This window comes from Lathamus discolor, chromosome 2 (genome assembly GCF_037157495.1).
Source record: "Lathamus discolor isolate bLatDis1 chromosome 2, bLatDis1.hap1, whole genome shotgun sequence".
NCBI classification, from domain to species: domain Eukaryota; kingdom Metazoa; phylum Chordata; class Aves; order Psittaciformes; family Psittacidae; genus Lathamus; species Lathamus discolor.
In genome coordinates this window covers 105,467,814-105,495,524 of record NC_088885.1, presented here as the reverse complement: position 1 = coordinate 105,495,524, position 27,711 = coordinate 105,467,814, and the positions used below count along the sequence as shown (strand labels likewise).

Here is a 27,711-nt window from a genome sequence, read left to right as displayed (position 1 = left end):
GCAACTGGAAGTAGCTGGATTTGGGAGGGAGTTGAGGGAAGGGTGGTGTGGGAGAATGGGTGATGTGAAGAATAACTATAGCACAATAACTTTCCCCACCATATTGCATGACAGTAATGGATGGTAATTTTTTTGTAACTGACTTAAAAACAGATGGAAAAAAAATCCCCTTTGGCTGGAGTTGATCTACACGATGTTGGTCATTGACTTCAGTCATGCCAGGCTTCCATGTAGGTACCTTAGGCTGCAGCTGATAGATACGTAACTTCTAATTCTCTTCCTCCTATGCAATTTGTCAGCATTACACTGCAAGTTCTTGTGGTAGAAATGTAGACTGATGGTGGGTCCTGAAGACCTGCAGAATCTGGAAATCCCCGGATTTCTGTTGTTTAACAGGGGAAATGACTAGGCTAGTAGAATTATTTCTACTTTAAGCCATCAGGCTAAATGCAGAAATACACGTTGCCTGAGAGTTAGGCCAACAAACAAAAGCCCAAACAGGTTGCTGTAAAGTTAGCCAGTAACCTGTGCAATCACTCCCAGTAAATAACAACATATGCTGTCATATAAAAAGTGGAAATGGATCTGGAATGGCTGGTTAAAGCAGACTTCTGTCCATCTGTCACACAGACTGATAAGTAGCTCGTAGTTCTCATGTTTAGTAAGAGTGGCCCCATCAAAATGTCAATAAATATTGTTAGGAATATAGAGGACCCATGTGGTTTTGGATGGATCAGAGCCAGTGGCATGTCTCCATCTTCTGGAATTGTAACAGAGGGAAAGGGAATACTGAAGTACAGATAGAAAGTTCTAAAATGCCTTTTGGGCATTTTTTCCCAATGCCCAAATAATAATAAATTACACTGATGTGTAAATATTAAACCTGTACCTGCTATAATACAGCCTATGGTAATTTCTTAGCCTTCTGATAACTAATTGGGTAGTCTTTAGTGAAAGTGTCTGAAGCACCAGGATTCTTGTTCACGTACTGCTTCCTATGATAAGCTGTGTAAGGCAGCATCTGCAGTACAGACAGAGCCCCCAGAAGAATATGGGGTGCGTCTGCCTTCCCGCTTATCTTGGCTTGCTTCTCCTCCTCCTTCTGCGCTTCAGGTCTGTCTTCCTAGTGCCAGTTTGCACACTAGCAGCTCAGCAAAACTGGGGTCACTCTGTGGGATAATCCACAGGGACCTGTCAGAGACCAGTGAGAATTAGTCAAGTTCATTCTGCTGTTGGTGAAACTTAAGTGAGGTGCTAACAGCTGGAGGTGGCGAGCATGAAGCTGCTGTGTATGGTAAAGGAGTAGAGGGAAGGAGTAAGTGGAAGGAAAATGAGCAGAGGAGAGCAGGGAAAAGATTGTCCGAGAGAATGCTGAAGGTTTGAGGAGGATGCTAGAGAAACAGATGGAGAAACGGATGGATAAACCAAAAACAGAACATGGGAGCAGTGAATTATAACTGAAAAAGTGTGCATACTATTAAAAAATATCCAGAAATAGTGGTGAGGGGTTCTCTTATATTTTAGTTGGTTTAATTCTTCTCACTTTCCAAGTAAAGAAACTGTTACAGCTGATCTTCACCTGTGGTTTACTTATTGACATCCAGCCCAGACCTGAAAACTCTCACCTTACAGAATCACAGAATCACAGAATCCCAAGGGTTGGAAGGGACCTAAAAAGATCATCTAGTCCAACCCCCCTGCAAGAGCAGGGTAACCTACAGTACATCACACAGGAACTTGTCCAGGCGGGCCTTGAATATCTCCAGTGTAGGAGACTCCACAACCCCCCTGGGCAACCTGTTCCAGTGCTCTGTCACTCTTACAGTAAAGAAGTTCTTCCTGATGTTAACGTGGAACTTCCTATGCTCCAGTTTACACCCATTGCCCCTTGTCCTATCACTGGATATCACTGAAAAAAGCCTAGCTCCATCATCCTGACACCTACCCTTCACATATTTGTAAACATTGATGAGGTCACCCCTCAGTCTCCTCTTCTCCAAGCTAAAGAGACCCAGCTCCCTCAGCCTCTCCTCATAAGGGAGATGTTCCACTCCCTTAATCATCTTTGTGGCTCTGCGCTGGACTCCTTCAAGCAATTCCCTGTCCTTCTTGAACAGAGGGGCCCAGAACTGGACGCAATATTCCAGATGCGGCCTCACCAAGGCTGAGTAGAGGGGGAGGAGAACCTCTCTTGACCTACTAACCACTCCCTTTCTAATGCACCCTAAGATGCCATTTGCCTTCTTGGCCACAAGAGCACATTGCTGGCTCATGGTCATCCTCCTATCCACCAGGACCCCCAGGTCCCTTTCCCCTTCACTACTTTCCAGCAGGTCAACCCCCAACCTGTACTGGTACATGGGGTTGTTCTTCCCCAGATGCAAGACTCTACACTTGCCCTTGTTAAATTTCATCAAGTTTCTCCCCGCCCAACTCTCCAGCCTGTCCAGGTCTCGCTGAATGGCAGCACAGTCCTCTGGTGTGTCAGCCACTCCTCCCAGTTTTGTGTCATCAGCAAACTTGCTGAGGGTGCACTCAGTTCCCTCATCCAGGTCATTGATGAAAATATTAAACAGCACCGGTCCCAGCACCGACCCCTGAGGAACTCCACTAGTCACAGACCTCCAGCTAGAATCTGCGCCATTGACCACAACTCTCTGCCTTCTTCCTTTCAACCAGTTCTCGATCCACCTCACTACTTGATCATCAAGCCCACACTTCCTTAGTCTGATATCTTCTTGCAAATTTGGGTCAGACTCACAAATGCATGGAGGTATAGTGCTCTGGACTTCAAGCTGCTTGGTTCTGGGGTGGATGTCATAGACCTGTGTTAGTGTGCTGGAGCATTTTGTTCCCTCTGCAATGAAAAGGGAGAATTAAACATAAAAATGGGATTCGCAGCAGTCAGTGCTATGGCTGTGAAGCAGCAAGTAGAAAAATCATTTCCGTTTTGTCCAGCAAATGTTGCATGTTTGCCAAATGCAAAGTCAAAAGCTGGGGTCTGGGTGAAAAGGATCACACTGGGAGAGTCTCTCCAGCAGTGGGTGTCTCTCCTTTCCTCTGTGGCTTTCACATCAGCTTAAACAGGAAGGCTGTAGAGCCCTTCTCCGAGGCTTGTGTTCACATTGTTCTTTAAAGTACTTTCCTAAAAAGTAGGGTTGGACTTTAGGACTTGAATTTTGCAGAACTTTAATTGCTCTTTGATTGAGTGGCTCTGGTCATTAGTGTAAATGTAATGGGTTAATGTTCTTTGAGGCTAAAAATGGATAGCCATGGTGGGAGAGCAGCCTTTCCCCTGTGCCATGCTGCAGACACTGCTGCTTCTCTTGTCAGTCTCTGATGTAACTTAATTAATTGTAGTGGAATTACTCCTGATCTATAATTAAGTGAGAAGGAAATTGAACTGGACAATGTGGGAAGCTCCCTGTGTTGTTGCTTATCATTTTGAAGAGAAATGGAAGAGTTCACATTTCATTACTGCCAGTCTGTCACCTTGAACATGTAAATCCTCCTAATTAAGCACTTTCAGGGAAAAAAGTTATTAGGTGATGTGTGTAGATTCAAGTTTCCTTTTCCTTTAGCTAATTATTTAAGAACTGTAACAATCTTAGGAGGATACCAAAGAAGATTGTAATTTGTATCCTTAGGAGGATACGGAAACTGAGTTGCGAGGTTTTGTTGGGGTTTTTTCCCTTTTCTTTTTGTTTTTAGGTCATTCAGCGCTCATGTCCTGCAGTGCTGCCACAGGAACCTGCAGTTAGTCGCTGTGGGATCCTCACTGGTGGGGGCGTCATACCAAAGCCCTGCCTACTGACATGCCTTGTCCGCAATCTGATTTTGGGTTTACTTTATTACACAGGGAGACCACGTTTTATGGTTGGCTGGAGCTGTTCTGGGTAAGAGTCTTCTTTTCATCAGATTTTCAGCAGATCTTTTGCTACTTACACAAAGAGTACCATCATGAGAACTGCCAGTATGAGCACTTCCATACCAGTGTAACGAGGTGGTGGTTATATAAACTGTGGGAAACAGCACCCATTTCTGGTGCCCCTGGCTGGGTACACGGCCTTTACAGGAACCGCACAGATCTGAAAGTGGAAGCCTGAGATTCACATTTGAAGTTAAATACAAAGAAGTGGCTGGAAAGAAGTTACAGAATATCTGCCATTCCTCAGGGCTTGTATGGAGCTTGTTGATATCAAAAATGTGCCAAATCTTTTCTGATTGCTCGTTTTTCTTGGACACTCCCGATGTTAGTTTTACTGTTCTTCTTGGATGCCTGAATTATTTTTCCAAGCTCTTATTTAAATCTCGGTTTAGGAGTCTTCTTTTGTGGTAGCCAGTTCTATCTTACTCTATCAATGTAAGTTTTAGTACTCCTTTTCCCCCACTTGAGAACTGTAGTAAAAATAATTTGTCATCTGTGTGAGGACAGAAAGTGTATTTGGCCAGAGATTAAATGGAAAGGTAACTTTGAGGGTGCAATATGAAGCTTATCGTAGAGCTTGAGGAAAACTCAGTGCAATTGACTGAGTCTGTTGTGTGTATCCCAAAGTGCTTGCTTTGTTCTATGTGCATTTGGTCTCTTTTCTGTTCTTAATTTTTGGAATAATCAAGCTGCAGCCTTACTTACATTTTTTCTTAAGGTCTTAGCAACACCAGTTATCAAACACGTGGTGGTTTTAATTTTTAAGTTAGTTTCTCTTGAGATTCAGTTAGGTTACTTCACTATGCCTTGGCTTCTCAAATTCATCCGTTCTCAGTAGCCACTCCTCATGTTTAAAACAGCAGAACCTTCAGTATCAAATACAGTCTCCAGTATTGACACACATAGGTTCCTCTTTGCATTTTTTTGATTTACTGTAACAATTTGATACGGTTTTTAAGTTAAAATACATGATGTAGTGAAAATGAGATCATGGGTCTGTAACAGCATGGGTAAGAGATATTTCTGGAATTAAGATGATGGTAAATATTTCATTTGAAAGTAGAAATACTTCTATTTTGCAGTTCAGTAACTTGATTTTTGTCTTAAAAGTAATCACTATTGCTGTATGAAAGAAAACAAATATCAATTTTTGTGGTGTTATTCTGCCTAAAAAAGATTAAACTTTTTAACAAAAATGAAGTCAAGTTTTAAACTGATCCTCGGCTTCTAAATTATATTATTTAGAATAATTTTTTAGTGTGTTATTTGATTTAAGGACTTACCCTGGACTGAATGATGTTCGCGACACTGAAAATATCTTCTTGGACAGGCTGATAATAGCTATACCTAGAGAGAGTAAATAATTACCTGTACCTTTTATCTCCCATCACTCAGTTTCTGGAACAAGAAAAATGTTTTGTTGAAAACTCCTTGAAATTGAGGCAGAAAGGTCAGCTCCAAGGAGTGCATTCAGGCTGGACAGGAGAGCTAGCAGAGGGGACAGATTGCATGGGGACGATCAGTTTGAAGCATAGTTGAAGTACTCCAGCTTCTGGTAAATGTGGGAACATTTATAACATCACTGAGGGGAAAATATGAATCTGGTTAAAATATAATAGCAGTCTTACTCAGAGTGCAGTTATTTGGAAAACATTAATATCATTATCTAAAAAGCTGTTCCTTACTTTTGACTTGGATAACAACATTCCTGTCAGAGTGATGGAAAAATGGCACGTTTAATAGTTCACTAAGTGCAAATTTTAAAGTCCATTTTCTGATAGTAAAATATAAGTTTTTGGTAGTGTTTATGTGCCATCACAGAACTCTATCCCCATATTTTCTGTAGCAATTAGCAAACATTTGAGATTTATATGCTTGGGAAGGTAGCGAGGGTGCAACAGGGAAAAGTAAGCTTGTGATGAACTGTCTGTGCTGGGTGGTTAGAAGCTCGGTAATTTGGGAAGTGCGTGCATCGTGTCTGGAGACGTGAGAGAACAAACAAATTCCCAGTTTTCCTCAAGGCAGAGCCTCAGCTGATGTAAACTATCACAAAGCAAATGATGTTAACAGAGATTTGATTGTGTGTTTCTAGGAGAACCTGGCCTTCTGTACGTCATTTCCCAAAGATGCTGCTGTGGTGTCTGTTGGATTTGAGCCTTGTTTATTAAGGAACTCTTGGTGTATAAAAACTGGTGAATAAGCTCCAGATGAACCTGTCCTCTCACTGAAGTAGTGATTCTCACTTTACTTGCACCCTTTCTACAGCAATGTTACTTTTCTTCCTTTTCTTTTTCCACTGGCTTCATCATCATCATCATCTTCGAGGTCACATTTTGTCTGACTTAGTCCAGGATTTCCCTTCAAGTTCCCTAAAAAGAGAGGACAACTACCGCTCAGTCTTTTTTGGAGAAGGGCAGTAAAGAACAAAATCCTGATTTGGCGCATTTAAAACAAGGGATGCATTTTACCTGTTACAAAAACTTTAGATGCTGTGTGTAAATGAGGCACCTTTTTTTAAGGTACCTATGTTTTCATTTGTATTTTGGTTCGGTTCTCAAATTTTTATGTCTAGAGTAGTTTGAGACAGCTTGTACATGGTTAAAATAGTTAAGACTGTAAATAAGGCACCATAGATTAGCACTAGCTAAAGATGCACTCGTGGTAGCTCATCTAGATGATCTTATTTTTGTCAAAGTTTCTGGACTGTAAATGGCTAATTTTGCGTTCTACACGATGTCATTTCTTGTCAGATTGTCCCTAGGAAATCATAAAATTGTCATTTTGGTATGTTCTTATAGACTGTGTTAAATGCAGGAGTTACAAGGAGCAGGGAGAAGTGTTGTCTTAGGGTAATTCTCAATGAACAATTGATTTGGAACAAAACCATCCTTAATGATAAGTGTCGTCTGAAGATGACCTGTGATTGCAACCCACAGTTTTGCTGTCATTTAAGCTAGAGGGGACATGTGTTACTGCCTTGCACAATTGATGAGATTGGATGGATGATTGAATGATGAGACTGCAAGCCAGGTCTTTAGCTTGTCAAGTCATGCCTAATTCACAGTGACAGTGTGCATGCAAGGCAAGTGTCTGTATTCTGTCATGTTTAAGCTTCTAGTTAGAGCCTTCTTTCTGTGTTAATGCTGTAGATGCTACAAAACAGACCAGAGAAGAAAAAGACGGCAAATTTTAGCATACGTCACTGTTCCCCCCCCCCCTTTTTTTCTTCTTTTAATGATTCCATATAGTAATTATATTTTAAGGAAGTGTTATTCATTAACAAAAATATTTAAGTGCCTGGGAAAACAGTCTATGTTTTTATAAAGTACATTTTCAGTTCACTGCCTGCCTTTGCAGTTTCTAAAGCTTCTTAAACCTGCTATCTCCCGTTTTCCTTGGGATTTTCATGTTTCTTCTGTTCTTGCCCCTTTTCCCTCACTTTGGCACACAGTGGGAAGTTGTGTTGGTACCCGCAGCAGTTAAAGTAACATAATCCATCCTAACTACTGCCTAGAGCTAAGTAAATTGCAAGTAGTTACATATACTGAAGCTGCTGAAATCTTTCTGCTAATTTGTGTTTTAAAATGTTTCCCTGTTTTATTGTAATGATTTTACCCCTGCTGCTTAGCAGAAGCCTGGTGACAGGAAAAGGGAACGTAGCTGTCTGGACCTGTTTGCTAAACAAACATCAGAAGAATGCAAGATGTTAAATGAACAAGCAAAGATGAAAATTCTGCAACAAAAGAAAACAGTTTTCAGGTGTTACTGGTAGGTTAAAACAATTTAGATGGAACTGCAATCTTCTAGAAGTTGGTATTGTTTTAAGATCAGTGGTTTAGATTTCAACAGGATGCTGAAAAATTCAGACACAGTTACTGGGGAATGACTTCCTTGCTTAGGTGATCTCTCTCTTTACAATAAATCTCTTTAGGATGAATCCATTTTAAAGAAGATATCCCACATACACAAAAATACTGGTTTTCACCCGTGTGACTTCCTTTGTTCACAGTGATTATCGCAGGTGACTCATGTTGTGATAGTTTACTCATGATCTCTCAGCCAAATGGAGTTACCTTCTCCAAGCAGCCAGTGGCAACAGCTGGGTAGGGTTTTCCCGTGCTGTGAGGTCTTTTAATGCCATCAAGCAAGTTAGAAATGTAGGTGAACTCTTGAAAGCAGTGTAAATTGCGTGACATTAACTAGTTTTGAGCCCTAACAAGTTGAACAGATACCACTTCTGCTGATGCTCTGTCATAGTCTCTGAGGAATGAAGTCTGCGAAGTCATGTTATATTCTATATGCATGTTTGCCCTTCCCTATATATTGATCGGCATAACCAAAACTATCACTTGGCACGTAGGTTTTAGGGAAGCATGGATATACCTTTGATGTTTTAAAGGGATACATGGAATCAAATTGGGATTCACACTGTCAAAATTCTGGAAATGCCGACAGTTAAAATGACTACGTGTGCATTCAGCTGGTTTTACTATAGATTAATCAAATACGCAAGTCTTGAGATGATGGTGTGACTCCCTTATTGGAAAAGATCTTTGGGAGCAGAGTAGCAGGAAATGTAGAATATATGTAATGTAGTATGCAGAATATATGTAATATATGGTTAGCAAATGAATAATGAATATAGTATATCAAGTGTAATAGAGCGTAATGGGAATATTTTTTTATATGAGATGCAGTTGTGTTAAATTTGCATAGCAGATACTCATGGGAAAAATCTAGAGTTGCTGCAGTTTGACAAGAGCATATATATTTTCCGCAATTGGCCCCCTTCCCTGGGGTGCACTCCTTCAGGATCGGACTCCTCCAGTGTGGGTCCCTGTGGGGTCACAAGTGCCGCGGCAAACCCGCTGCAGCGCAGGCTCCTCTCTCTGCGGAGCCACAGTCCTGTCAGGAGAAGCCACCCCTGTATCCCTCCTGCTACCAAAACCTTGCCACTCAAACCCAGTACAGACTTGTTAAAAAATTCAGGCTGCGTCATTACTGAGTAAGTTAAAACCTAAACTAGGAACAGAATCATGAACTGGATTGAGGAGAGATTTGCTATATGTCTATGTTAGGATACCTTAATTTACATTCTTTAAGCTTACTTTAACAAGGTTTAAGTAATTGGCTGTTAGAAAATTAGTGGTAAGTCGCTATCTTTGTTTTCTGTGCCTGTGTCAATCATAAGACAACACTGGAGTTATTTGTCGCTTTATCATTATTCTAAGTGAGCACAGTATGCACAATATACTTGAGAGATTTAAGAAGACTGAAGATTTATGTAATCCATCTAACATACTGGTGTACTTATGAAGCAGGAGTATTTTCCGCAATCTGTGCCTTTCCACCAGCGTGCGTTCTGGTTGTATAGCACTGGGCCAAAAAAAGGAGTCTCAGAAACTTGGTATCTTTAACATAATGTCCAGAAGCAGCTATTAATTTCCATGACTCTCAGGTCTATAAACCACACTGCACTTCTGCGGGCAGTTACCAGCTGTTTGAAACAATTTGATGCAGAAATTTACTAAAACCCCTGCTTCTTACCTAGTGTGGCATCAGTTAGCACTGCCAAAAAAACCCATTGAAACAAATCTCTCTTCCTCTGAGCTTGTATACCTCATTTGGTTTCTAGAAATGAATATCCAGTGCCTTGGTACTTTGTTGGAAGTAAGAGGCAGGATTTCATGGTTAATAGGCAGTTACAGTCCCTTTTACTTGATGAATGAATACACTTGTTTCTTTGCTCTGTTCCCTGAAGATTTCTTTTCCCATGAGGTTCAGATCTAGTGCTGCAGCTCTGTTTGGGTGAACCAGGAGGGGATAATATAACGATCTGCTCTCCATTTTCTTTGCAGTGGCACTTTAGGGCACTGGTGAGACTTTGGTCGAACCTGTTCAGTTAGGATGAGTTACTTGTATCCTGCAGGTCTCTAATGCAGGCTACTCTTGTCTGTCTGTCTGTCTGTCCCACCCTTATTCCATCATACTTCCTTGTGGGATTAATATTCTAGATTAAGGAACAAGAAGTGTTGTATCTTTTAATCCCTTAAATCCCTTTTCTGTTTGTTGTGGTTTAAGCATACTGTTCTTGTTCCGTGGATGGGCTTAGCACTATTTTCTACAGATGCAATCAAATATCCTGTCGCAGCCTCCCCCCGTCAGTCACTTGACAGCTCACATTTTCCTTTCAAAACAGTGACTCTTGAGCTTCCCGTTCAGAAACCCTGCCATGGCCCTGCAGTCACAGACTCTCCAAGTTAAGGGTATCACAGTTTTAAACTGTGTACATATATTTGATTTACAGATTCTTTTCCTGCAACTCAGGGGGCTCTAAAGTCTATTGAAGCAACATTCCAAAGTAAGTCAGATTGTCCAGATTGACTGGGCAATCCTACTAGACAATCTAATTGGTCTGTCAGCAGACACAAGCTTGACCAGTATGCCCTGACTCTGGTATTGAAGGTAAAGGGTATTTCCTGCTTGGTCTCACAATTGAATCTTCTAAGAATGGGAGACCTGATAGTGAGATTGTGTTGCAAGGACTGCTTGTGGTGCGTATTTGCCAAGATACGCAAGTGTTTATGACGTTCATGTGAAGTACTTAATTAGTGTATGTTTTTAGTTGAATCTGGTTTTAAATTGTATAGATACATTGCAGGTGAAAGCCCTGGTGAATGAAATGCACTGCCAGTTTGCTCTGCTAATCTGTTTCTAAAATCCTAAATTCTAAAATATGACTTAATGGTAAGCCACAAAGGAAGGACCTTTTTGCTTGCCTGGAGCAGCCTCTCCTGTTCTTCTGCACCTGGGCTCTTCTCCGCATCTGTTTCCTCACTGACATTTCTTTTTTAGCCCCACTGTTTGAGGAGGGTTTCTTTCTTCCCAGGTTGTGCTGTTAGTGCTCTGTGACATGCCCTCTTCTGTTTCTCCATAGCTTCCTGTGTGCTCTCCATACACACACCCCTCATTCCTTTGCTGGGGATTTCTGGTGGCAGCTCCCACTCATCACAGCTGCTGCCATTTTCCCTATGTAATGCAGTAAAAAGCTGGAAAATACCCATGTCAGGACTGCCTACGGAGCTTGCATATACTGGTTTCTTGCGTATGATGAACGAGGTTTGAATTCAAGATCAGAGGCGCGGCCTCTTCTGCTTGAGGGAAAGATCAGAGTTGTCTCGGTCAGAACAGTGTGTCCTGTGTGGGCTGAGCCCTGGGGGCAGCCCTTGAGTCTGTGGTGGGCTTACGGGATGCAGGTGTCCTTTTATTCTGCTTCAGCTAATGGACCTGGTCACTGGTGATGGTAATGTACTGGCAAGTCATGGAAACACATCTGGCACTTGGGTTCTGAAAAAGAAAATCCATGTGGGTGCATGGATGAGGGCTTGCTTTGGTTGTACTGCGTCTGCATTGTGGTCTGGTATGGGAAAAGATCCCATGCATCTGCTCTTTTGGCGTGTATAAAGGACTGAATGGATAGTTCTGCTTCCCAGGGAGGCAGATGTGTGAGTTCTGGGTTATGTGGAAGTATCAGTCTTAGCGATGGAAGGAGAGCACAGGCTCTTGGAGCCCTAGGTGCAACTCACAGTTTTTCTCAAAGAGATTTACTTTGTGGAGGAAGGTTTCTCTTCCACAGTTTGAGCTTTTCCCTAGCATATGGGTAGGTAGGAAGAGTTTGCCAAATGTGTTATAGTTACATAAAACACACAACATCTGACAGATATGAAAAGGGTTATAATAAATTATTTCTTTGCACTCCCTCTCTGAGAAAGCTAAACCAAATGGTAATATAAAGTCCATCAGATTTTCTATTAGTGTGAAAACTCTGGCTGTGAGTGTTGGCTAACAATGGCTGGATCTGTTTGAGAGCTTTCTGCTAGGCAAGTATTATGGTATTTCAAATTACAGTGTTTGTTTTGTTTTTATTTGCCGTTGCTATTAATACTTGTGTGTATGTGGGAGATTATTTCCCATATCTCCATTTCCAGTTCTGCATCTGCTATAACCCAGAGATACTAGAGGCTGCTTGAAGTTGTCAGCTTTTTTTTTCGGTCTCCTTTCTCCCTTTTCTGTCTTTCCCATTTTTAAAGCTCTACTAGTTTTCCGAAGGATAAAGTGAAGTTAAAAAAAGAAGTGGAGTTGTATTTAGGAGCTGGGGATTATTTTGCTTTACTGGAAATATTTAGCCAAGTTGGTGGTTTGGAAATATTTTCATGAGAACTGCTTGAGCTAAAAGTTACTGAGACAAAATTCCATAAAAATAACTGTGAACTCCAGTTTTTAACGAAGTCATTGCTGGCAGCCTTCAGTTAAAAATCTTTCCGTAGCTGCAGGAAAGGAAGAATTATGGATCAAAGAGATCTTGAGCTTTTTGGCAATTACATAAAAAAAAGAGTGAACATTTGGATTTGAACCCCACTGTTATTAGTTCATTTCCATTCAGTTTTTGCTCTGTATCCTTAATAAGAATGACACTGAGGAACAGAGGATGGGAAGAGACACTTTTTTCTATTTAAAATTGGTTCTGCAGGATGGAAATTTGGCAGCAGACGTGGAAACTAAGCAGTTCTGTTTACAGAGCTCCCTGCCTCTCCACATAATGAAACCAAGAAGAAGCTCAAATAGAATCATAGAATAGTTAGGGTTGGAAATAAAGAGAGGTCTTAATGATGAAGCCATACTTTGTTGAAAATTTTCTTTATGTTGCTTTCTTGGTCTTTTTAGCTTGTCGATAAAGTAGTTATTTGGTGTGAGATGTAACTTGAGGGTGCCAGCACTCATCCTGTACTCTTCAGGGCATCTGGCCGTCATTCACGCAAATGAGCCAGGTACAAAGAGTCTGAAAGTGGTGATATCAAAGAAGCTGAGGGTGTTACAGATACTGCGAGGATAAATGTTAGGAGAGAACTTTTATGAGGAGTCATTGCAGGTTTCAGACATAAATTTAAGGGTTGGGCTGTGGCTGCTGTTAATACAGGAGCACATGGGAATAAGTGGAATCAGTTTCCCGTCTCTAACTCCTACAAATCATTGTCAGTTCTTTTCAGAACTCAGGTGCTTGTACCCGTGCCCTCTGTGGCATACTAGCAAGGAAACAGCTAGGATAGGAGGCTGGAAGGACGCAATTCCCTGTGCCATTAACTTAATGACCAGCAAAAATGAGCCAATAGGGGGATGGAAATTAGTCTATTAATCTGATGAAGAACAGTACAAATGTGCGTAAGATCAAGGAGAAAACAATGGAGAAGCTATAACTTGCTGGTTCAGAAAATTTTCTGGTGTTGTGCAGTTGCTGACAGTCCCACACATCTGGCAAACAACAGGGAAATATTTGAAATTTTTAAAATATTTGCTTATTTTTTGTTCCTCAGACTAAAAGTCTTAGAAAAATAAAGTCTTGGCTTCCCTGAAGAGTTACAAGGGGAGAAAAGGTTGTTACTCTGCCTGTGTCATTTCTTAGTCATATATGGAGCCATATGTAAAGGATAGAGATTGATGGCACCTTGAATTCCCTGGCAGTTTGGCTTCAAAATAAGCAAATGCTTATAGGTCTTAAAGCAAAGGCAGAAAATTACATTTGTTTGCATTCCTTTGTTCCTTAACATCTTGTCTGCAAAGATACAGATTTCATCTATTGCAAGGGTAATATCTACTTCCTAATGTGGTATTTGCAAATGTATTTGTTACCTAAGTGAATACAAGCTCTGTGAGAAGAGTCAACTTTCCTTTTATGATGGGAAGCGCCACCTTTCAAAGTAACTGAAACCCTTTGAGGCAGTCAATGTGGAGGTGAATAAAAGTATGTGGATTGCATTTACAGGTCTTTAGCATCATTCTTTATCTGAAGGAAGCTGAGCAGATGTGTATGAAGAAGGAGGGTCATGTCATGGACTAATGTGGGTAGAAGATGGGAGGAATAAGGTAGGAATAAGTGGTCCCTTCTAACAGTCACCACTGTAGTTGTTCTAGTTGGTGTATTCAACATACAAAAAGTATACTGGAAAGGGGACTCGATGAAGTGAGGTTTGATTGTTCATAAGGTTGAAGTGAACAGTGAAGAACTGGAGGAGTACCTGATATGGCTGTGTGGCTGAGTAGCAGAAGGGCAGGTGAAATTCAGTGCAGATAAGTAGAAGGTGATTTACATGGGGAAAAATAACTAATTCCACTAAAAAACTATGAGCAGCTGACTGTTACCATGAGTGAGTCAGTTGCCAGGTTATGGCAAACAACAATGTAAAATGGAAACTCATGACTGCTGCTGATTGGAAGAGAGAATTGAATGCTAAGAAGTACTGATAAAGAACAGAGAATTAACTATTTTTTAGTTTGCCGATGACACCAAGCTGTGTGGTTCAGTTGATACGCTGGAGGGAAGGGATGCCATCCAGAGGGACCTTGACACGCTTGTGAGGTGGGCTGATGCCAACCTTATGAAGTTCAACCATGACAAGTGCAAGGTCCTACACCTGGGTTGGGGCAATCCCAGGCACAGCTGCAGGTTGGGCAGAGAAGAGATTCAGAGCAGCCCTGCGGAGAAGGACTTGGGGGTGCTGGTCGATGAGAAAATGAACATGAGCCGGCAGTGTGCGCTCGCAGCCCAGAAAGCCAACTGTATCCTGGGCTGCATCAGAAGGAGCGTGACCAGCAGGTTGAAGGAGGTGATCCTGCCCCTCTACTCTGCTCTTGTGAGACCTCACCTGGAGTATTGTGTGCAGTTCTGGTGTCCTCAACATAAAAAGGACATGGAACTGCTGGAACAAGTCCAGAGGAGGGCCACGAGGATGATCAGGGGACTGGAGCACCTCCCGTATGAAGACAGGCTGAGGAAGTTGGGGCTGTTCAGCCTGGAGAAGGATGAGTGGAGACCTCATAGCAGCCTTCCAGCATCTGAAGGGGTGCTATAAGGATGCTGGAGAGGAACTCTTCATTAGGGACTGTAGTGACAGGACAAGGGGTAATGGGTTAAAACTTAAACAAGGGAAGTTTAAATTGGATATAAGGAAGAAGTTCTTTAATGTGAGGGTGGTGAGGCACTGGAATGGGTTGCCCAGGGAGGTTGTGAATGCTCTATCCGTGGTGGTGTTCAAGGCCAGGTTGGACAGAGCTTTGGGTGAGATGGTTTAGTGTGAGGTGTCCCTGCCCATGGCCGGGGGGCTGGAACTAAGGTCCTTTCCAATCCTAGCTATTCTATTCTATGATTCTATGAACTAGAAAGCATCCTCGTTGACACTAAGTTCACTGCTCACCAATACCTTGAGTAGCATGTGTAGTTTGGGTCCTGACTACTCAGAAACAAGCAAGATGGGAAAAATTTGGAGAAAGCAGCATGGAAAGCATATGTGGAATGGCTTATGTACAAAGAAAACTGGGACTCTGGAAAGAACAGACACTGGAGGATATCCTTGAGGTCTGCCACATTGTGAGAGATGGGGATAGGCTGCACAAGTTCAATTGTTCACTATCTCTTCCAACATGTGTCTTAAGAGGCATTAAGTATAGATGTGTAAGATCAAGTAAAGAGTATAAGCAAACGGAAGAGAGGTGGGTCTTCTTAAAATACTGTGGCAAAGAATCTTGTGTTTGCTGAAAGTTTACATAGGCTCACTTTCTGACACTGTGTGCTCAAAAGGAAAAATCTTTTTTTCCTGTAGTTGAATGTATGTAATGGGTAAGTGCACTCTGAAACATTAGTGTTTCCTATGGTCTTTTACGGTTTTGTGTAACCTTGTATTTCCCGCAGTCAGTATCTATCACAAGCCTATAAGGAAAAGGGAGATCAGCTGATTTAGTTAAATTAAGTGGCCTCCCTGTCTGTATAAAATTGTTGGAATACTTTTTTAATGTGCAAGGAAATATTCTTCATTTTTCTTATTTACTCTTCCAGCTTCCTCAGTTACTTGAGAGCATATAGTAGCTTTACCTACATCTTAAAAAGCAGTCTGGGATGTAGTTCCTAGTAATGTCTCCACCCTGCCCTTCGGCCCTAGAAAGTAGCTTAGCATATTTGAGAACTTGAGTTGTACATGTAGGAGACATATAGGAGTTACAGTGGATTCTCACTAAGGCATTATGCTTCTTCAGGGACGGATGTTGTCATTAAAGAAGGTGAAACTGTGCTTTAGCCCTAAAACATAGCAAGATCCTTCTCAGTGCGTTACCAGCTTCTTCTGAAATGGTTCTTCTTTAACCACTGTTACTTAAATATCGGGTCCCAGGTTTGGTGCGTAGGTGCAAAAAAAGCAGTTGTTGATGCAAAAAAAGCAGTTGTTGATGCAAAGAAAGCTAGGAACGCTCTGCCTCAGTATCCTCATCTTAGCAACAGGGCATGCTACTCTTGAATATGCCTTTCCCGGTTTTGGAGCTCATGCTGTATGTTGCTGAAACATCAGGTCTTCCATTGAAAGCAGAGGAATAATGACAACACCAAAAGATTTTAGCTGTCCACACCTCCTCATGTTAGGTGAACACAGTTCCCTTCTTCCTGAGTTCATGCGCCTCAGTAGCACCATATGTTATATTCATGTTCTAAGTGCTTGCACTTGCCTGTTTTGTGCATGTTCTGTATGTTTTCTGCCCTCCCCCAGCTCTGTCGCCAGTGCTTGCACTGTATTCTGAACCTTCATGTGACACGTTCAGAGTCATCCTCGGCAGCCTCATCAGGGAACCATGGACTGGCCTCTGTTGCTCAGGCTGTCGCATCCTTGCTCCTTGTGCTGTATCTTGTCTGTTCCGTTTCCTGGACCAGCTGGAGAGCTCCAGTGAACACAGGAGCCTCTGCTGAACCCTGACGAGGGATGTGCTGTTTCACCTAGTGACTCTGCCTGGGGTGAGTCCTCACAGCTCTAGGAGACCTTCGTTCGTTCCTCTTCTTGTAGGCACTTCCTTTTGGGAAACTCCTCTCTGACACAGTGTTATTTATGAAAAGGACCAGTACCCTTTTTGGTATGCAGTATCTGGTGTGGTTCTGTGTGATGGACTTGTGTGCAATGTTTTGCTTCTGAAATGGGATTCAAATCTGGGGATCATCTAGAACATGGTTGCAAGAGAAAGCACAAATACCAAAGTTTAATGGGGTCCAGGTTTCCTGATGGTAACTTGTTGTGCTAACAGCAGATTCATTTGTTTCCTAATTAATCAGAAAGAGTGTTCTTTTTATTTCAGCCATCTGGTGGAGAGCATGTTGTTTAGCTTCTTGCTACTGCAAATTGGAGCTACACAGGAAAAAGGATGTTTCAACTTCTGTTTTTGGCTTGTTTTTCTAGGTTGAGTCAGTGTAGAGCACATTAAAACCTGCAGTAATCAGTTGCAAAGTTCATCTCTCAAGGACTGCAAAAATTTAACTTACATTATCTTTCCTGAGAAGACAAGATGATGATATTGATGGTTTAATTACTTATTATTACATGTTTAATTCCATGAAATCAATTGTCAAGACAAAAGTGAAATTTCCTTAGTGAACTGCAGAAGTATTCTAGGATACTGAATTTGTTACCGCTTCGTAGAGAACATGCAATGTCGCTTTTACATTTCTTCTCTGGATTAATGTCAAAAACATATTGCCTGTCACACAATTTGTCGTTGAGTGTGCCATTAGCTTGCTAACTCCTCACAAGGATCTTAAAACATTGCATTTTTTTTCTCCACAAGTCCCTTTAGCGCAGCTTTCCCTTGGAAGCTATATTGTTCTTGTGGAATATTTTCCAAGGAGCCGTCTGTCCCTATGTGATGTTTACTGTATTTTTTGCCTTGCAGCCAGCAGATTTTAGTACAAACTTGCCTGGGGGTGGCCATGTCCTATTTTCTTCTTAGATGGTTCTGGCATTTATAGAGCTTGGGAGATCGTGCTTCTGAATTTTCCAGTCTGAAGAGCTCGAGCCAAAACAGCAGGGGAGATAGCAAACCTGTACGTTGTTTGGCTTACGGCAGCTGGGCCTGTTTTTCCTTTGACCTAAAGCAATGGCAGATTTCCTTGGGTTTTGTGTGGAGGAGGGGGGAAGCGAAGAAGAGGAAAGCCAGTTGAGGAAAACTGCTTTATTTCTGTGCTTGAAAAAAGCAAACCTTCCCTCCTGCTCCCCCAAGCCCTCTTCTTGTACCCCTAACAAGTAACTCTGAAGCTGCGGGCCTCTTTTACGTTGCATGTAGAGATTTTCTTCGAGTTAGTTTATGTATACTGTTTATTGATGAAAAAAGGGGCTGCGCTTTAATATTGCATTAACATTTTGAGCAATAAACTCTTTTTATGTTGTTGTACCATAGAGCTTGCAGAATGGGTTTTATACTAGAGGGCTGGCTCCTTTGAAGTTTTCAGTGACATTTGGTAGCTTCCCTGTATTTTCTCCCTGTATTTTATATCTTGATCAGTGAAAGAAACTCTGGCCAAATTGGGCCCAGAATCTCTGCTGTGGAGTGAACTTTGATGAACAAAAGTAGGAAAATATGAAATACCCCGCAGATGGGTGGTTCAGAGAGCGTAACAATTCTTCAAGTTCGGCTCAGAGAGCCTTTCTTGCCTGTAAACACTTGTCTCTGCAGTCACCCTCTCTAAATGAGGTTTCCTGTGGAAATAAGTTTCATTGCTGCTGCCTTTACCATGTCCTAGTCTTATATTTATCAGCACGTTTCAGTTATGTTTTGCGTTTACGTAAGTAATATTTACTTGTGCCACGAGTAAATTAGTCCTAGAGGAATGGTCTTGCATGTGACTGTTGGAACCTTGAGCTTATGAATTCCAGGAGCACAGAAGAGTTTCCTAAGAAGTTCGTGAGAATGCCGGTGAGTGTTGAGACTTAGTGCACGTGGAACACAAATTAACACTGCTTGTGTGTGGCGAACATTTCCAAGGGCCTCATGGTGATTAAACCAAACTAAACCCCATAATTTTTCTAAAGATTGATAGGATTCCTGCTTGTATGTCTACGTTAGTGTGGGACAAATGGGCGACAAGTTCTGAGCTTCCTCAACTCAACATAAAGGAGAAAATTAATCTCTTTCCATGATTAAATGTTTTCCCTCTTCTGTATTGTTTACTTCATAGTTTCTCCTGCAGATACGTGGGGATCTTCATGATGACTGTTGTAGGAGAAACTATTGTTTCTGCTGTAGTTCTGGCAAGACATTACAGTGCAGAAGCTACGTAGCTGCTCCTTCTGTGAGAAAGCTCTTCACCAGCTTCATAGTGCAAATGCTCGTCCAGAATAAGAATTGTCTTAATTAGCAACTTTAATAAATTTCCCTCCCATCCTCTCATTCTCATTTGCAGCGCTCAGGTCCCTCAGTGAAATGCCTAAATCATGTTTCATCCTAAAGGGAAAATTATTTGGACCTGTAAATGGATGCAGAAAGGAAGGGGGAACATTAGAGCAGGTACACATTAGTCTAAACATTGGGATAGGAAGGGCCAGCAGATATTTGGTGCTGCAAGAACTGCCATCCCCAGTCTCTCTTGGCTGATCAGTGGCAATGCCTCAGACTGGCGGAGTGGGCCAGGAAAGAGCTGAGCCTTTCACAAAGTATGCTGGCTTCAAAACTGCTAGGAGTGTTCTGTAGGCAAGTGGTCCAGTTTTGCCTGGCTGTTCTGTATTTATTTTCCTCTCTTCTTTCCATTTTGCAAGCCAGTGTTGCAGTTGCAGTATTAAGCTTTCATTACTTCATAGATTAATTTGTTACCTGTCACTTTACTGAAATACCCTCACCTTTGCAAGCTTTGCTCTTTGTGCATAGGGAGACTATTTAAATTAGATATTAAAAAGACCCAAGTAACCCATTCTCAGGTGATAATTCGTCACATTTTCCTTTACTAATCCCCTATTTTCAGTGCTGGTTTTCTTTGTCTAACATGAACTTTTTCTGCTTTTTGTCTACAAATACCAGAGGGCCATAATGAATTCTTTTTTTCACATCTTCCCCCTATTTTCAATGATTGTTCAAACCCTTAAGGCAAAACCCAGACAAAGGACCCTCAGACTTCTGCGAATGTTCTCTCTTGGAGTCATCTCACTTTGTCACTAAGTGTAATAATTCCTATAATTTGTCTTCTGATATTAATACTTCTACAATTGCCCTGAGGAACAGATTTCCTTCCCATGTTAAACTTACTTAGGGAGGCTGTAATCGTGACTTACTAATTTCTCCCTTCTTTTAATTTTCTCAAGAATGTCTTCCTTAACATTAAGTAGCAGATATGGCAGACTCTTCGCTGGTATTAATTGCTGCGTAACCAAGTGCCCTTGAAAGTCAGTTATGTAAATGAGCAGCCTTGAGCTGGCTGTAAGAACGAAGCTGGCTTGAGTTTAATTTAATAATTGAGGAATTGGAACATAAAATGGTTCTTTAAATCTAAAATAGGATAGAGTCATATTCTTTATTAGACAAATTCTAATTGCATGAACTATGATATATCAGCAGTTTAACAGTTTAGGTGATCACTTTGCATGCAGGTTAGTACTTCGGATACAGTTATTAAGGAAAAGCATTGCATTGATTTGCCTTAGGTATTTTTAGTTGAGTATTGTGAAAGAAATACTAATTTCTTGTGACTTAAAAATACCAACTAGAGCCTTTCTTTAAATGTATTCTTTATGTCTGTTTTTTCCTTTCTTAACTTGGTTATCATAAAAGTCACGATTCTTCTGTAAAAGTTGCTTGTATTTTTCCTGAAGATGCATCATGAATCTCTTGGCTTATCAGAAAGTGCATGAGTTCTGGTCAAGAGAGGGCAGGTAATCCAAATAATTGCTTTGTCCATTTGGGAAAAGGTCATTTATTGTTGAATACAGTGCATGCAAAAATTGGTGGATGCAAAGTTATTTGCAAATACAGACTTGGCAAACCTCCTCTGGAATTCGGAAAGGGTTTTCCAGCTCGACTTAGTCATTTTTTCCCAAATGTCTTGGCATAACTGATCGCTCAGGAGTGACATATGGTAGAAACATGCTCTAAGGGACAAGTCTCCTGGATGGCGCACAGCACCACACAAGATAGACAGATGGTGGCTTATTCAACCTTGGAAAAAGTTTAATCCTACATATTGGCACGGCGGCCTGGGTACTGAGAGGCAGGCACACACATGCCTGTGAAATCTGAGGCAAAGCTTTTGTGAGTTTGCTTGCTGTTACTGAAAGAGTTAGGAAGACTGAGCTGGTATACAGCATGAGGATCTGCAAAATTGCATGTTCAACATGATATCCAACAGGAGTGATGCTCCCTAGAAAAATGGAATTCCCAGAGTTAACAGAGAATAAAGTTTGCTGAACTCGTCACAGCTGTTTCTAGACTAAAACACGTTCATATGACAAAGCTGTTGAATACTTACGTTATCCACCAATAGCTGTTGATTAATTCAAGTGTCTAGTAGGAGAAAGGATGTTTTATGTTTTTCATGGGTTTACTTATGTTTCAGGGGTTGCTGTTGGTTTTGTGAAGTGTGTTAGTATTTCACAGCACAGAAACTAACATTTCTCTTCGGTACATTCAGACGAAAAATTACAAATTCCCTCATGCTAAATTAAAATTTATAGCAGAAAATGCAAACTGTGTGTTCCAATTCTTTAAAAAAAAAGAAGCAGAAGAACATCAGGCCTTTTGCTTTTAATATCTTTGTGTTTAAGACTGTGAAGAGAGGGACATGGAAAAATGGATCCTTAGTGTGGCTTCTTGAGATACCTGGTGCAGAACAAAATCTGCATTGAACTCTTTCTGGAAGCCAAGCAGTGGTTGATTGATTGATGGATTGATCTCCTGGAGTCAGGGCCTTGTTCTGTAAGGATTTTGAAAATACTGACTCCCTGAGAGCTTGCCAAGCTTTTTTTCCTACTTTCTTTTTCTTGTAGATCACACTCAGTATTCACAACTGGAAGGAAAGGGAAGAATCTCTTGACTCTCTGGACTTCAAGAAAATCATTATGTTGTACTGGATGAGTTTAAACTAGACAAGACTTCTTTCTGAATCACTTCTGGAAAGGTAAATGTAATTCAAACAAACAGATCTTTTGCAAGTAGAGGAATACTTTGGTCAAATTAATTATGTGCCAGTAACGTTTCAGCCACGCCACACCACAACACCGTGATGGTTTTGATTCATATTTTACAGCAATTATGTATATGTATGTGTTGATGTATGTGTGTGGATATATGTCCTTATAGATAGCTATAGCTAACCCTTACTAGTAAATTTTAGGTGTTGGAAGATTTTGCTCTATTAGCTCTGGTATTTTTTGTGGAAATATGTTGGTTTCAAGGAATTCTCTCAGGTGAAAAAGGTGATGAAAGAAGAGTGAGAGAAGTGAGACGCCCAGAGTATTCAGCATATTGGTAATTATTTGCCTGGATGTGGAAGACCCAGTTAATGTTTCTGTTCTGCCTAATGAGAAAAATTACTTGAAAATGGGTTCCTAGCCACTGAACTAGAAAGTCAGATGGCTTATTCAGCACTGAGTGACACATACTTTCAAAATATGGTGTGGTGTGAGAGAGACAGAGGGCTGCAAAGAGACTAATTTAATAACCTGTTGTTTAGGATATGCGTCGAAGAAGCAAGAGATGTCAAATTCTTGCTTTCAGCCAAAGGTGCTTTTGTGTAATACAAGGTATTTATACTGCTGAGCATAAGCTAGTAAAAGTAAACATTCAGTCGTCCTGGGGATGTGAGGACTTTCCAGGTACATATTTTCTTGTCACACTTTTCTGCTCCACTGTAAGAAATGGTGACTGTATTGTAGCCAAACCTGAATGCCAGCAGCAATCACTGCAAAATTAGTGCACTCTTTTGGATTTATTTCTTCTTTTTTTTTTTTTTTCCTTCTCCTATAGCTAATTATTCTAGGACTTGGTCAACAAAAATTGTAATAATTAGATTTTGTGCCCAAATGCACAGTCAGCAAAATACGACAGACATCACTTACTCTGTGCCTAGACCCTGCAAGAGTTACATACACGCTGCACAGGAGTGAGTGTTTTGGTGACCCATCCAGCCCCCTGTGTCAGTCCTGCTTTGCTGTCACGAAGCCTGCCTGTGGGCCTTCCAAACATCATTTATTTGTGAGAAAGAGAGCTGCAGTCTGGTGAGATGATTAAAATTCTGCAGATACACAGCTGACACCTTTTTGACCCAGATCTGAAGTTCAGACTTGGAAATACTTCAGTCCCTTGAAATTTTAAGTCATGCTTCACAGAACTGCTGTTTTTTATAATTTATAGGCTAAGTGTGATCATATCATTGTTGAAACGCTGAACATCAGTGTGTGTGAATCAGCCATCTGCTGTCAGGGCTGACTCTTGTATCTCCCTGGCCAGTGACAGTGGAGGTCATTAAACCATGATGGGTCTCTGTCAGATGGGAATGGTTCAAGGTAATAACATGGCTGTGTCCAAAAAAACCCACTTCAGCCTACTGGTCGTAATGACACTTGGAGGACTGAAATGGAGAAAGGAGAGTTGTAATAGAGGAATGGAGATTGTATGAAGACAGGGATGTGAAAGGTTTGGATGTTTGAGAAGAGCAAAGGATGGCTTTTGTAGCTGGGTCTTTGGGTTAATTGTGGAACCAGATGAGGAATGGAGAAATTACAAGGGGAGAAGCAGCCTTCAGGATTTGGAAAAGAAGCTGCATATGATAAGGACTTTTTTGGAAGGCTCTGACCCTTAGGTCACTGACCTAAGAGCGGCAAGGAAACAGAGATATAAAATGCACGTGAACTAATTTTATTTTGTCTAGACTTGCATACCTTGTATATTTCCCAAGTGGAGAGTGCTTGGGTATTTTGGAACTGATACAAATACCAAATGTCTTGGAAACCTAGCATACCCACAAGGTTAGATCCTTGTGTTAAACTTGCTGTGAGATATGGGCAGGATGTGGGGTAGAGCTAATGATGGGATCCTGTGCCGTGTTGCTCTGCCAGCTCCTGTTTCTTTGGAGACAGGGTAATCAATACCAAAAAAGTCTAATGCAGAAAATAAGAAAATTTGACAGAAGATAACTGATCCAAACCAAGGGAGACCAAAGATGGTTAAGGAAGGACAGACACGACTGTGTGTGCGGTGGTGGGAATTCTGCCATCCTAGCTTATGCGGATGGCTGCCAGGCTGTTGAGAGAGACCCTGAAGTTAAGGTTGAGCTGACACTTTAAGAATCAGGTCTAAGGTACCTGGCTGCACACATTTAGTCTTAATTTGTTGCAGTGGATTCCAAAACATACTCTTAATAAGTATATCCAGGCAGGAGGAAAGAACAATTTAAAAATCCTAATTGATCCAGTAATCCAGTTGTAGGAAACTGTCAAGTTGTAATTGTCTTCTGTATCTTCTATACTCCCCCCATCTTGTTGGGAGATTTTTTAGGTATTAATTTTTAATTTAGTACTTAATCTTCCTATTTTCTTCTTCTCCCCCAAAAACTCAGACCCCAGTGGTTAAAAAATGGGACGTATCCCCATGTAGGTCACGATGTGCGCTGGAGGCGATGTGCCTCTTAAAATCTTAAATGCAGGTAAAGCTGAAAATGGCTGCAATCACTTTTATGCTGTCTGTCCGCCTTTGGTCTCTTTCCCTCCCCCTTCTGCTTCTGCTCACTTGCTCTCTCTTTAGTATAACGCAGTTGAACAGCAGTGAAGTGTAAAATGTGCTTTTGCCAAGGTCAGTTTCTTGTGATTACTCGCCTGTGGCAACTTATGCCAGTTGCAACAGACTGAGTCTCAGCAGTCCACAAAGTCACACTGGTGCTTGTGCAGAGGACACCCAGTGTAGGTTATAGTAACCGTAGTCTGGAATAGCTTGCAATGCTGCTGAATTTTAGCAGCTTTATTTAACTCTTCCAATCTAGCTTGTGCTTGCTTCAGTGGATTGGAATCTGTTTCATGACGTGCTAGGTTGTCCTGTTCTCTGGAGACCCTCAGGGAGGATTCTGCGTAGATGAAATCCTTGTTGTTAGAGGTGGTTTCCTTTCTTACAGGGGATTGCTCAAATTCCAGGAATTATAAATGAAAATAAAACCTCACAGACACATACGTCTTGTAAATTTGTGTGTGTATGTGGTTGGCTTGCTCTTGAAGAAAGTCGTATCAGATACTGCTGAATCGAATATCTACATAGTAAGAAGTATTACAGAAAAGTTTAAGAAGTGGCTTTTTAAAGAAAGAACTTCAAAGATAGTGACACACAGCCTTTGTACCACCTTTAAAATGTTGTATATACTCACAAGCATCAAATAATGTTTTGTTTAGAATTTAATACCGATTTTGACTGCTGTGACTGGGGAACAAATGTGAGATTCAAGAACATCCCTTTTAGGAGATAAGGTTTGTTGGATCCTGTTTCGTTGTGCACACTGGATTGGGTACCACCGTGTTACACAGTAGAAGTGGGAGGGACGTCCACCTTCATTCCCATTTCTCATATATGAGCAAACATATCTCTTTATGGAAAAATGTTATGTTTAGAACAGAAACATGGACTTGCTGGGTTGTTTTGCTTATTTGCATTTCCTGTGTTGTTTTATTTATTTGTACTGTCACCAACAATATACATGATTTTATTTTCACTCTGGAAATGCGTACTTTTCTAAGAAGCATTTAGCTCTTGAGTTCTGTGATAGTGACTTTCTTGAGTTCTATTATAGTGACTTTTTTAACTGATAGTTACCTGCCTGTCACTACTGACAAATAGAGAGGCAGTAACACATCTAGATGATCAGCTGAAGGGCTAGAGCAGAGCTTTGGTGACCTTTGTAATTCAGTTAAGTGCAAAATTCCATTGCTTAAAATCGGTATGCATTTGATTAATATTGAAACTATGTGTTGCTGTATTAAGCACCGCTCTCTTGTCTTTGGTTTGGAATGTTTCCTTAGCACAAGTAAAATAATGAGTCAGCAATTGAGTTTTGATCCTGTAAGCACCCTTGCACAAAGTGTGCAAGAATATTCCCATTGCTCTCAGTGAAACTCCCCACAAAACAAGTGAGGGTTCCAAAGTCAAGGGATTTGGAACGCTGCATGAAGGGTTCATCCTGTATTTTCTTTTAATCTTGCTTCCAGGTTCACAAGAAGTATTTTTATAGAGGCATATGTTACCTGTTGCTTTTTTGGATATATGGAAGACATTAAATTAATCTTTTGTTGCAAGTGTGTGTTGGATTCACATTTGCTTCTATGGTTTTCACAACCTATATGATTCTACTACAATTCCAGGTCCTATTTCTTTGCTTTTAATAACATTTGTATTGGCCCAACTGTTATGGAAGAATGTGCTATGAGATCTGTGTTCAGACTTCGCGATGATTAATCTGTCTACTTTAAGTTGGAAATTCATGGTAGAAATGAGCAGTGTTTTGTGTGTCTGTGCTCTGGTATAGCGGCCTGCAGCACTTGCAGTGATGCACATTGTCTTCTTATGGTTAGAGAGACAGTGGAAATGAGTGTTACCTGTAGGAAGAAACAACTGTACTAATAGAGGCTGGTCTTCAGTCAGCTGAGAAATGAGAAAGTGTGTTCTTGGGTGCGGTAATACAGAAGAGTTGCATTGTCCATGCTCACCACAATTTGTCCTGTTAATTTCCTTTCATCGTAAGGAACTTGAGGAAAGAACTGTTCAGACCCTGAAGCTGGTTTTGAAGCATTCACAATGATGTTCTTGCAGTGGGCTGCTGCGTGCTGCATCGGTATGTTCAGCCCGAGCAAGCAGCTGACAGTGGAGATCAGAGAAGCCTGCACAAACCCTAACTCATTCAAATCTGTGTGCAGACTCAAAGCCAATTTTAAAAAATTTATTAGGCCCTCAGTGTTTCTTGGTTATCACCTCCTGGATTGCAGGTGCGGGGAGGAGTGCTTTGCTGCAGGCAGTAAAGCAGGGTGTGTTTAATTCTGGACGAGTAAGAATCCAGAGCACTTGGAGTCTTGCAAGATTTGCATCCTCATTTTTTTTTTAACTCATGCGTGGAGATAGGAAAGCTTGGTGAGAGATTTATCCATACACTTCCTACTAGTTTTAAAGGGAGCTTTCCAAGTCAGTGTCCTAGTCAGCTTTGACTGTGCTAGTTCAGACATGCTGGAAATACGCATTTTAACTTATAGATAGAATCCTATTTTTTGTAATGCACCTGCAACTTGAGAGTATCACAAGAGATTTTCCTTTCTGAAGATGACCGTTGAACTCTAGCATTTCATGTACTCATTGCTGTATTAATTTTATTAAAAGCAGACTGGGGAAATGAGCAACAGATCTGTGTTGTGCAGCAAACACCGTACTTCTCCACATTCTTTTCTTTTCAAACTCTTCATATTTATCTCGATTTTCTTGGCAACAGTAGTACTATCTCCTCATAAGCATTTAGTTCACAATCAGACGTAGGGGAGTATTTGAGGATTAGGAACCAGGTAAAGAGAAATCAACACATTTAGACAGAGAAAACATTCTCAAGTCCCATATAAGAATTTATTCCAAATAAAGGCCTGTGTTAATCCCAGGGATCAGTAGCTCTGTAACAGTTATCGCTCACATGTCCCTTGGAGATGAAGGGAAAATTAGTTGACAAATCAGGGGGGTTTGTGTTTCCCTTTTAATGGCAAAAATATCTTTAAGCTTCTAAGAGCTTTTAATAAGCACTAATTCTGCATTTCAGTTATGACAAAAACATCATCATCCAAACAGTTTTCTCCTTATTAGATGGACAAAATTCGGTGATCAGAAAGTTGGATTAGGAGGCAGGGTTTCTTACAGTTTGTTACTTACGGCTTTGACACCTGAATCAGTGCATGGTCTAGGACAGTCTATAACATGACTTCAGCTTC

General features: G+C 41.0%; 1 protein-coding gene across 3 annotated transcripts in view; it reads left to right on the top strand.

Annotated features, from left to right (window-relative positions):
- LDLRAD4 (low density lipoprotein receptor class A domain containing 4) overlaps positions 1–27,711 on the top strand; it is a 288,224-nt gene that overhangs the window by 24,110 nt on the left and 236,403 nt on the right. For 2 of the 3 annotated variants that reach the window (XM_065667940.1, XM_065667938.1), the window contains exon 2: positions 21,760–21,890. The exons of the other annotated variant lie outside the window; for it this stretch is intronic. The gene's annotated coding sequence lies outside the window, so the exon portion shown is untranslated. The remainder of the gene's footprint in view (positions 1–21,759; positions 21,891–27,711) is intronic. 3 annotated transcript variants of the gene reach the window in all.